This window comes from Oncorhynchus clarkii, chromosome 3, assembly GCF_045791955.1.
Source record: "Oncorhynchus clarkii lewisi isolate Uvic-CL-2024 chromosome 3, UVic_Ocla_1.0, whole genome shotgun sequence".
Lineage (NCBI taxonomy): Eukaryota > Metazoa > Chordata > Actinopteri > Salmoniformes > Salmonidae > Oncorhynchus > Oncorhynchus clarkii.
The window spans coordinates 47,558,955-47,570,801 of record NC_092149.1 but is presented as its reverse complement, the minus strand read 5'-3'; positions in this window follow the sequence as shown (position 1 = coordinate 47,570,801).

The following is an 11,847-nucleotide window of genomic DNA, read 5'->3' as shown; positions in this document are numbered from 1 at the left end:
CGGCAGCCAATAGTATGGCCAACAACTCCATTGTGTAAACGGATAAATGATCCGTTGCTCTTTTCGTCACTGCCATCTTAAACTCAGGAACACTAAAAGCTGCTGCTCTCCTCCCTGTTTTAGGTCCATCTGTGAATATATTCTAGAAAGCATAGTTTTGTGTCCTTAAATGTTCACTTACAACTGAATCTACTCTTTCCTCAACATCTCTTACCCTCACAAGCAACCCTAGATCTATCACTGGTTGAGGGAGACACCAAGGTGGGATTGCAAGAAGACCCACAGAGGGGCTACACTCCCTCCCAAACAGCCCCACCTCTCTCGCAATGCAATTGCCTATCCACCAAAGCTTGTATTCAGATTTTGTTCACGTTTCCAGCACTCTAGGAGCACCTTTTTTTTGTAGGATGTGTAAACTTAAGTCCTTTACCCAATATGTCATGGCTAGCTGTTGTCTTCTTAACTTGAACAGCATCTCTCCCAACTCTACCTGTATCACTGCCACCGGGGAGGTCCTGATTTATCCAGCTTGATAAGTAGGCCTTCCTCCCACATCATATCATAAGCCTTCTTTACATCAAAGAAAACGGCTACCACCACCTCCTTATTTTCCTGTGCCTTCCGTATGACTTGACTCACAGTATAGGATCCATCGTTCCCCTGCCTTTCCTGAACCCACTTTGATCTGGTGACATTAGTCCTCTACTCTCCAGAAAGTAAGTCAGCCTTTCTATAATCATCCTTTCCATAGGTTTACATACATGAGATGTAGTGATGCACCGATTTGACAATTTTGACCGATACCAATATCCCATATTGTCCTTGCCAAAAATACGATACCGATAACTGATTAAACAAAGTGTGGCCTTTTAAGCATTCTAGTACAGCTAAATAGTTAGAACACACACATGGACGCAGAGGTCTAAGGCACTGCATCTCAGTGCAAGGGGCGTCACTACAGTCCCTGCTTTGAATCCAGGCTGTATCACATCTGGCCATGATTGGGAGTCCCATAGGGCGGTGCACAATTGGCCCAGCGTCGTCCGGGACGTCATTGTAAATAAGAATTTGTTCTTAACTGACTTGCCTAGTTAAATAAAAAAATATTTGTTAAATGTATCTACGTTATATAGGTATGCACCTGTAACAGTATAACTTTAGACCGTCCCCTCGCCCATAACCGGGCGCGAACCAGGAACCCTCTGCACACATCAACAACAGTCACCCACGAAGCATCGTTACCCATCGCTCCACAAAAGCCACGGCCCTTGCAGAGCAAGGGGAACTACTACTTCAAGGTCTCAGAGCAAGTGACATCACCGATTGAAACGCTATTTAGCGCGCACCACCGCTAACTAAGCTAGCCGTTTCACATCCGTTACACTCACCCCCCTTTGACCTTCCTCCTTTTCCGCAGAAACCAGTGATCTGGGTCAACAGCATCAATGTAACAGTATAACTTTAGACCGTCCCCTCGCCCATAACCGGGCGCGAACCAGGGACCCTCTGCACACATCAACAACAGTCACCCACGAAGCATCGTTACCCATCGCTACACAAAAGCCACGGCCCTTGCAGAGCAAGGAGAACAACTACTTCAAGGTCTCAGAGCAAGTGACGTCACCGATTGAAACGCTATTTAGCGCGCACCGCTAACTAAGCTAGCCGTTTCACATCAGTTACACACCGATATTGATGTTGGCATTTTTAGCTAATATCGGCCGATTCCAATATGTTCACTGATATATCGCGGATCCCTAATGAGATGTCAACGTTATCGGCCTGTAGTTTGAAGGACTAGTAGGGTCTTTCCCAGGTTTCCTTATTGGCACCTCTACCGCTTGCTACCAACTTCAAGGCAATTTCCCTTCCCGCCACACCTTATTGTAAAAGCCCAATACTTTCCCCATTGCAGTGTCACTGAGATGAGCCATCATGATGTAACACATCTCATCCTTCGCATGAGATGTTACCCCAGCTTTAGCTAATGCTCTCTTCATCTGGATCATTCAATGTATCACCACCATCTTTTTCTGATCCAGGACCCCTGGATGTGGTCCTCTGACCCTCTCTCTCCCACACTGCCCCTCTTCTGTCAGATTATTTGAGCTGTGCACCATCACAAATGCCTGAGCCAACATCTCTGCCTTCTCCATATCTCTCACTGCAACAATCTCCCCACTTTTCAGCATAGGGATATCCCAATCTCTTCTGACCCCACTCATCCTCTTATTCATCCCCCATACCTCTCCCACAGGAGTGGTCTGGCCTATGTTTCCACAAAACCGGTGCCAACACTCCCTCTTAGCTGTCCTAACGATATTCCTTGCTACTGCTTGTGCTTGTTTATACTGAATCAGTTGTTGGTAATTATGGGACCTTTTCAACATTCTGAAAGCGCTGTTCCTACTTTTCACTGCCTCTCTACACTCTTCACTCCACCAGGGGACTGTGTTACTCTTTCTCCCCCCTGTACCCATAGGAATCACCTGCCTTGCAGACCCTATTATTGCTCCTCTTATTCCCTCATTGACTGTTTCTATATCTGAATTAAGATCTACCTGGGACAGCTTCTGTTCACTCAACTCCTGAAACTGACCCCGCTCCACTTTCCCAAATATTCAATCCATTTCCTTCTGATTCTTCCTCCCTCAATCCTACAGTACACGTGATAGTATAGTGATCACTACCCACTGTAGATTCCTCCGAAACCTCCTAACTCCATCTGCCTGCCGTTGAACTTGAGATCAAGGTAAGATCCAGAGCAGATTCATTTCCAGTTACTGGATCAATCCTGGTTCCCCGGTCATCATTAAGACTAACAAGCCCTTTCTCATTCAGTAGTTCCTCCAACACTTGTCCGTTTACATCAGTCCGTAACTCTCCCCAGAGCGTACTATGAGCATTAAAATCCCCACACCACATTACCCGTCTCCTATCTTGACCTTCTACATTCCCAAGGGCCAGCAACTCCAGTCTCTTACACGGGTTGTAAAAGTTCACTATTACCATATTCCCCCCTATCAACCACGACATACTCCTGTTCCACTCCCTCTCCCACACACCCATACGTGATCCCTCGCTTTATAAAAGGTAGCACACCCTCCTCCCCCCATTGCCACCCTATCTCTACGGACTGCAACATAACCTTGTAATACAAAATCTAGAGTAGGTTTTAGCCATGTCTCTCTCCTACAGACATATCACATCAGGTTTGGCTCAATAAACTGTTTGAACTCTTGCACATTAGTCATCAAACCTCTGGCATTCTCCATTGTAGGATTAACACCATAATGCAAATTAACCAATGCATGATTCCTGGCTGGCCTGACTCTCAATCTTATTGAGGTACTCCTGTACATGTTTCCATGTCAGTACTGCGATCCCAAGATACCGCACTGCCTGCTCCACTAGATCTTTATCGTCTTAGTCCTCGATTGTAATGTTTCTGTTCAATGCTGCTGTCACAAAATGTAACAACCTTCCTCATCTCTCCTACCATTCTTGTGTTCTCTTAAACCTGATCAGGAGGCATAACATTACCTATAGTATTACCACCTTCAATCTGCGGGAACATCACTCATTCAAAGGTTGATTAGCCAATGAGAGAGGAAACATCGGGGAGATGGACCAATGACAACTTCGAGTGGATTTGCTTCAACAACCTAATGTAGCAGGCGTAAAAAGACAACTACCTGAAACTAGATCCCCTACATACTGAGATGTGTTCGGTTCACTTGAAAGTTTGCTATGCTGCGGAACGGTTTGCACTGCATGACACCAAAGATATTAATAATTAACCCAAGATAGTTTGACTGTGTCACATTGGGAGGAAATTCTTCTTCTTCTTCTTCTTCTTCTGTGGGTTTTATAACAGGCTACAACCCAAAAAGGTTTATTGCTGCCAGCAACTGGACGGGTAAAAATAAAATCCATATGTAATAGTGAAACTAACTTAATCCATCCCAATAAAAGTAGTACATTGCCAAAACAAACAAATCTCCCACTTCTTCCTTTTTTAAATTCTCCATATTTCCCCTCTCAGGCTCTACGACCTGAGAGGTTGGTACGGCTTGTGCCAATATTCCATGTGACTCCTACGCCGAGAATTCCTTCAGCCCCAGCAACTGCTCCGCCGCATCCACTATGATTACTATCTTCCTGGACCTTCTCTCCACCTTGGCAGTGCCATTAAATACCATAGCTATAAAGGCCAAAAAGTCCACCTTCTTAATCTTTAAAATGTCCAGATCCTGCTGGTGAAAGGCAACCCCTGCAGCCTGCAGTGTAGACCGATCCACTACCGTAAACTCTTCTGATGCACCATGCAAACACTCAACGGTTTTCACAGCTGTTGCATATGAAAGACTCCGTGCAATCTTTGGCCACCTCATTCCCTTTCACCCTTGTGGGGCATTCGAAAGACGTGGCTTCATGGTTCCCACCGCAATTGCAACTTGTCACATATTCATCACTATAACACATAATATGATCTTTTCCACAACTTGGACATATTGACTTCTCCCTTCTGCAAATACTTGATAAATGACCAAAAGCTTTACAATGATCACACTGCATTGGTCTTGGGATACATGCTCTGACTCTACATATAATAAACCCTAACTGCATTCCCTCCTGTCTCAGCCTCCAGTATTTATGTTGCAGTAGTTTATGTGTCGGGGGGCTAGGGTCAGTTTGTTATATCTGGAGTACTTCTCCTGTCCTATTCGGTGTCCTGTGTGAATTTAAATGTGCTCTCTCTTTCTCTCTCTCTCTCTGAGGACCTGAGCCCTAGGACCATGCCTCAGGACTACCTGACATGATGACTCCTTGCTGTCCCCAGTCCACCTGGCCGTGCTGCTGCTCCAGTTTCAACTGTTCTGCCTTATTATTATTGGACCATGTTGGTCATTTATGAACATTTGAACATCTTGGCAGAGAGTGGGGTGCCCTGTTTCAAAGAAACACACACAACACTTCAAACTTATCAAATCGGTTAAGACACAACGCATGTTCCTTCCGCAGAAGCACAAAAAAATCTAAACAAGCCTGCCTCTCGTGATCATCACAGCACACTCTCCCCCAGTTTGGATAACTCAAATGGTTTCTTCAAGATTGGTACTCTGCTCAGCTGCTCCTCATTAACATACCGTACTCCTACTAGATACGAAGGATCCTTCTCATCACTGTACACTACTTTGCTCCGTTTTCCATTATTTGGACAATACTCCAATTCTCCTTGATTCTACCTCCATGGTATTCAGAATTCACTTCAACCTCTGCTTCCGCCATCTTTCATTATTCGATTCAGTGGGAGGAAATTAAACATAGTGCGCAGAACAAGCAAGGAGGTGGGCAAAGCCCAGCACGAGCTAGCAAGATCCTATTGGCATGTTATAGCATATATTTGCATATTTAATTACTAGGGAACTGTCACACCCTGATCTGTTTCACCTGTCTTTATGATTGTCTCCACCGACCTCCAGGTGTCGCCCATCTTCCCCATTATCCCGTGTATTTATATGTGTTCTCTATTTGTCTGTTGCCAGTTCATTTTGTATGTCAAGCCAACCAGCATTTGGTGTCAGCTCCTGCTTTTCCCCAGTCTCTCTTTACTCGTCCTCCTAGTTTTTGACCCTTGCCGGTCCTGACCCTGTACCCACCCACCTGACCACTCTGCCTGACCCTGACCCTGAGCCTGCCTGCCATCCTGTACCTTTGCCCCGCCTCTGGATTGCTGACCTCTGCCCGACTTGACCCTGAGTCTGCCTGCCGTCCTGTACCTTTCCCCCAGTTGCTGTAATAAACATTACTTATTCGACAAGGTCTGCATCTGTGTCTTATCTTGATTCCTGATTGGAACACCTCTGTGAAGTGCGCGTGTGAACAAACTCAATTCAACCTTGCAGTCCCAAACAACACTATTCTTTAAAACTCTGGCAAAGCATCAAGTCTATAAAGTTCAGTGCACTGTGTTCGTAACAGATTGTAGTTTTGGGAACAGAAAAATGTATTGACAAAATTAGCAGAATGTTGACCCAGTTTCACCTTGCTCCATCCTCTCCCACAACCCGTGACTGGACTTCCTCTATCGACCATGTTTGGTGGTGAGAAAACGTTCAAAACAAGGGATCATCAACTAGATTCTTTAAATTGTTAAACTTGGGTAAAACAATTTGGGTAGCCTTCCAAAAGCTTCCCACAATAAATTGGGTGAATTTCGGCCCATTCCTCCTTACAGAGCTGACACATGTGACAGTGTAACTGAGTCAGGGTTGTAGGCCTTGCTCGCACATGCTTTTCAGTTCTGCCCCCCAAAGATTCTATGGGATTGAGGTCAGGGCTTTGTGATGGCCACTTCAATACCTTGACATTGTTGTCCTTAAACCATTTTGCCACAACTAAGTACGCTTGGGGTCATTGTTCATTTCGAAGACCCATTTGCGACCAAGCTTCAACTTCCTGACTAATGTCTTGAGATGTTGCTTCAATATATCCACATAATTTTCGTTCCTCATGATGCCATCTACATTGTGAGATGCACCAGTCCCTCCTGCAGCAAAGCACCCCCACAAAACGATGCTAACAACCCCCGTGCTTCACGGTTGGGTTGGTGTTCTTCGGCTTGCAAGCCTCCCTCTTTTCCCTCCAAACATAACGATGGTTATTATGGCCAAACAGTTCTATTTTTGTTTCATCAGACCAGAGGACATTTCTCCAAAAAGTACGATCTTTGTCCCCATGTGCAGTTGCAAACCGTAGTCTGGCTTTTTTATGACGGTTTTGGAGCAGTGGCTTCTTCCTTGCTCAAGGGGCCTTTCAGGTTATGTTGATACAGGACTTGTTTTACTGTGGATATAAATACTTTAGTACCTGTTTCCTCCAGCATCTTCACAAGGTCCTTTGCTGTAGTTCTGGGATTGATTTGCACTTTTCGCGCCACAGTACGTTCATCTCTAGGAGACCGAACGTGTCTCCTTCCTGAGGGTTTTGATGGCTGCGTGGTCCCATGGTGTTTTTACTTGGTACTATTGTTTGTACAGATGAACGTGATACCTTCAGGCGTTTGGAAATTGCTCCCAATGATAAACCAGACTTGTGGAGGTTTACAATTTTTGTTCTGAGGTCTTGGTTGTTTTCTTTTGATTTTCCCATGATGTCAAGCAAAGAGGCACTGAGTTTGAAGGTAAGCCTTGAAATACAACGTATTACATCGACATCGCCTCGCTATTTATGTTGAATAAATTAGCCTTTCAATTTCAACTAAGTAAGCTGTTAAAACGTTCAGTTTATATACACTGCTCAAAAAAATAAAGGGAACACAAACAACACAATGTAACTCCAAGTCAATCACACTTCTGTGAAATCAAACTGTCCACTAAGGAAGCAACACTGATTGACAATACATTTCACATGCTGTTGTGCAAATGGAATAGACAACAGGTGGAAATTATAGGCAATTAGCAAGACACCCCCAATAAAGGAGTGGTTCTGCAGGTGGTGACCACATACCACTTCTCAGTTCCTATGCTTCCTGGCTGATGTTTTTGTCACTTTTGAATGCTGCCAGTGCTTTCACTCTAGTGGTAGCATGAGACGGAGTCTACAACCCAAACAAGTGGCTCAGGTAGTGCAGCTCATCCAGGATGGCACATCAATGCGAGCTGTGGCAAGAAGGTTTGCTGTGTCTGTCAGCGTAGTGTCCAGAGCATGGAGGCGCTACCAGGAGACAGGCCAGTACATCAGGAGACGTGGAGGAGGCCGGAGGAGGGCAACAACCCAGCAGCAGGACCGCTACCTCCGCCTTTGTGCAAGGAGGAGCACTGCCAGAGCCCTGCAAAATTACCTCCAGCAGGCCACAAATGTGCATGTGTCTGCTCAAACGGTCAGAAACAGACTCCATGAGGGTGGTATGAGGGCCTGACGTCCACAGGTGGGGGTTGTTCTTACAGCCCAACACCGTGCAGGACGTTTGGCATTTGCCAGAGAACACCAAGATTGGCAAATTCGCCACTGGCACCCTGTGCTCTTCACAGATGAAAGCAGGTTCACACTGAGCACATGTGACATGGTGTGGGGTGGCATTTCTTTGGGGGGCCGCACAGCCCTCCATGTGCTCGCCAGAGGTAGCCTGACTGCCATTAGGTACCGAGATGAGATCCTCAGACACCTTGTGAGACCATATGCTGGTGCAGTTGGCCCTGGGTTCCTCCTAATGCAAGACAATTCTAGACCTCATGTGGCTGGAGTGTGTCAGCAGTTCCTGCAAGAGGAAGGCATTGATGATATGGACTGGCCCGCCCGTTCCCCAGACCTGAATCCAATTGAGCACATCTGGGACATCATGTCTCACTCCATCCACCAACGTTGCACCACAGACTGTCCAGGAGTTGGCGGATGCTTTAGTCCAGATCTGGGAGGAGATCCCTCAGGAGACCATCCGCCACCTCATCAGGAGCATGCCCAGGCATTGTAGTGAGGTCATACAGGCACGTGGAGGCCACACACACTACTGAGCCTCATTTTGACTTGTTTTAAGGACATTACATCAAAGTTGGATCAGCCTGTAGTGTGGTTTTCCAATTTAATTTAGAGTGTAACTCCAAATCCAGACCTCCATGGGTTGATAAATTTGATTTCCATTGATAATTTTTGTGTGATTTTGTTGTCAGCACATTCAACTATGTAAAGAAAAAAGTATTTAATAAGAATATTTCATTCAGATCTAGGATGTGTTATTTTAATGTTAACTTTATCTTTTTGAGCAGTGTATATATATATATATATATGTATATATAGCAGGCCTTACTAATCGACCTGGTCGGGGTATCCTGGAAGGATATTGATCTCATCCCATCAGTAGAGGATGCCTGGTTATTTTTTTTAAATGCCTTTCTCACCATCTTAAATAAGCATGCCCCATTCAAGAAATTTAGAACCAGGAACAGATATAGCCCTGGGTTCTCTCCAAACCTGACTGCCCTTAACCAACACAAAAACATCCTGTAGTGTTCTGTATTAGCATCGAACAGCCCCCGTGATATGCAACTTTTCAGGGAAGCTAGAAACCAATATACACAGGCAGTTAGAAAAGCCAAGGCTAGCTTTTTCAAGCAGAAATTTGCTTCCTGCAACACAAACTCAAAAAGTTCTGGGACACTGTAAAGTCCATGGAGAATAAGAACACCTCCTCCCAGCTGCCCACTGCACTGAAGATTGGAAACACTGTCACCACCAATAAATCCACTATAATTGAGAATTTCAATAAGCATTTTTATACGGCTGGGCATGCTTTCAACCTGGCTACCCCTACCCCGGTCAACAGCTCTGCACCCCCCACAGCAACTCGCCCAAGCCTTCCCCATTTCTCCTTCTCCCAAATCCAGTCAGCTGATGTTCTGAAAGAGCTGCAAAATCTGGACCCCTACAAATCAGCCGAGCTAGACAATCTGGAGCCTTTCTTTCTAAAATGATCTGCCGAAATTGTTGCCACCCCTATTACTAGCCTGTTCAACCTCTCTTTCGTGTCGTCTGAGATTCCCAAAGATTGGAAAGCAGCTGGGTCATCCCCCTCTTCAAAGGGGGGAAACTCTTGACCCAAACTGCTACAGACCTATATCTATCCTACCCTGCCTTTTTAAGGTCTTCGAAAGCCAAGTCAACAAACAGATTACCGACCATTACAAATCCCACCATACCTTCTCCTCTATGCAATCTGGTTTCAGAGCTGGTCATGGGTGCACCTCAGCCGCGCTCAAGGTCCTAAACGATATCTTAACCGCCATTGATAAGAAACAATACTATGCAGCCGTATTCATTGACCTGGCCAAGGCTTTCGCATCTATCAATCACCACATCCTCATCGGCAGACTCACCAGCCTTGGTTTCTCAAATGATTACCTCGCCTGGTTCACCAACTACTTCTCTGATAGAGTTCAGTGTGTCAAACGGGAAGACCTGTTGTCCGGGCCTCTGGCAGTCTCTATGGGGGTGCCACCGGGTTCAATTCTTGGACCGACTCTCTTCTCTGTATACATCAATGATGTTGCTCTTGCTGCTGGTGAGTCTCTGATTCACCTCTACGCAGACGACACCATTCTGTACACCACTGGCCCTTCTTTGGACACTGTGTTAACAACCTTCCAGGCGAGCTTCATTGCCATACAACTCTCCTTCCGTGGCCTCCAAGTAAAACTAAATGCATGCTCTTCAACCGATCGCTGCCTGCACCTGCCCGCCTGTCCAACATAACTACTCTGGACGGTTCCTACTCCACTCCAATCCAAAGTTAAATCTAGAATTGGCTTCCTATTTCGCAACAAAGCATCCTTCACTCATGCTGCCAAACATATCCTCGTAAAACTGACCATCCTACCGATCCTCGACTTTGGTGATGTCATTTACAAAATAGCCTCCAATACCCAACTCAATAAATTGGATGCAGTCTATCACAGTGCCATCCGTTTTGCCACCAAAGCCCCACATAATACCCACCACTGCGACCTGTACGCTCTCGTTGGCTGGCCCTCGCTTCATACTCGTCGCCAAACCCACTGGCTCCAGGTCATCTACAAGAACCTGCTAGGTAAAGGTCCCCCTTATCTCAGCTCGCTGGTCACCATAGCAGCACCCACCTGTAGTACGCACTCCAGCAGGTATATCTCTCTGGTCACCCCCAAAACCAATTATTTCTTTGGCCGCCTCTCCTTCCAGTTCTCTGCTGCCAATGACTGGAACGAACTACAAAAATCTCTGAAACTGGAAACACTTATCTCCCTCACTAGCTTTAAGCACCAGCTGTCAGAGCAGCTCACAGATTACCGCACCTGTACATAGCCCATCTACTGTATGTGTTAGTGAGTCTCAACTTCCGATGATGGGGTAGACAACAGTTTGGACGCTACAGACAGAAGTTGGCAGATCAGTGGTACCGACTTCAGACTATTCCTGTGACACTTCTGGGGGTCGTAGAGCAGAACGGAGAACTCCACTGTGTTCGTGAGAGTCTCATCTTTCCAACGAAGGGTCATATTTTTGTAGCCCAAACAGTTTGGACGCTACAGATGTTTTTGTGTGAAGACCGCTTTTCTGGATGCCTCCTGGTCTGACAAACACCAGAGATGCAGAAGGCATGCGCTGGATTTAGACGCAGCCATTAAAACAAAACAACAATTATTTTGATAGGGATTTTTTTAAATGCAAATTAAATGTTAAATTATATTTTCTTTCATGAATATTTACGATATAGCCAATGGTAACGGCTGTGGTAACTGTTGGGGGTATCACTGCCTGGTACTGCAACTGCACCTTCCGCAACTGCAGGGCTCTTCAGAGGGGGGTGCGGTCTGCCCAACCCATCACTGGAGGCACACTGCCTGCCCTCCTGGACACCTACAGCAGCCAATGTCACAGGAAGGCCAAAAAGAGCATCAAGGACATCAACCACCCGAGCCATGGCCTGTTCACCCCACTATCATACAGAAGGCGAGTCCAGTACAGGTGCATCAAAGCTGGGACCGAGAGCCTGAAAAGCAGCTTCTATCTCAAGGCTATCACTGTTAAATATCATCACCAGTCGGCATCCACCCAGTACCCTTCAATGAACTTAGTCAGTGTCACTAGCCAGCTACCACCCGGTTACTCAATCCTGCACCTTAGAGGGTTCTGCCCTACGTACTAAGACACGGAACACTGGTCACTTGAGTAATATTTACATACTATTTTACTCATTTCATATGTATATACCGTATTCTAGTCAATGCCAATCCAACATTGCTCGTTCTAATATTTATATATTTCTTAATTCCATTATTTTACTTTGAGATGTGTGTATTGTTGTGAATTGTT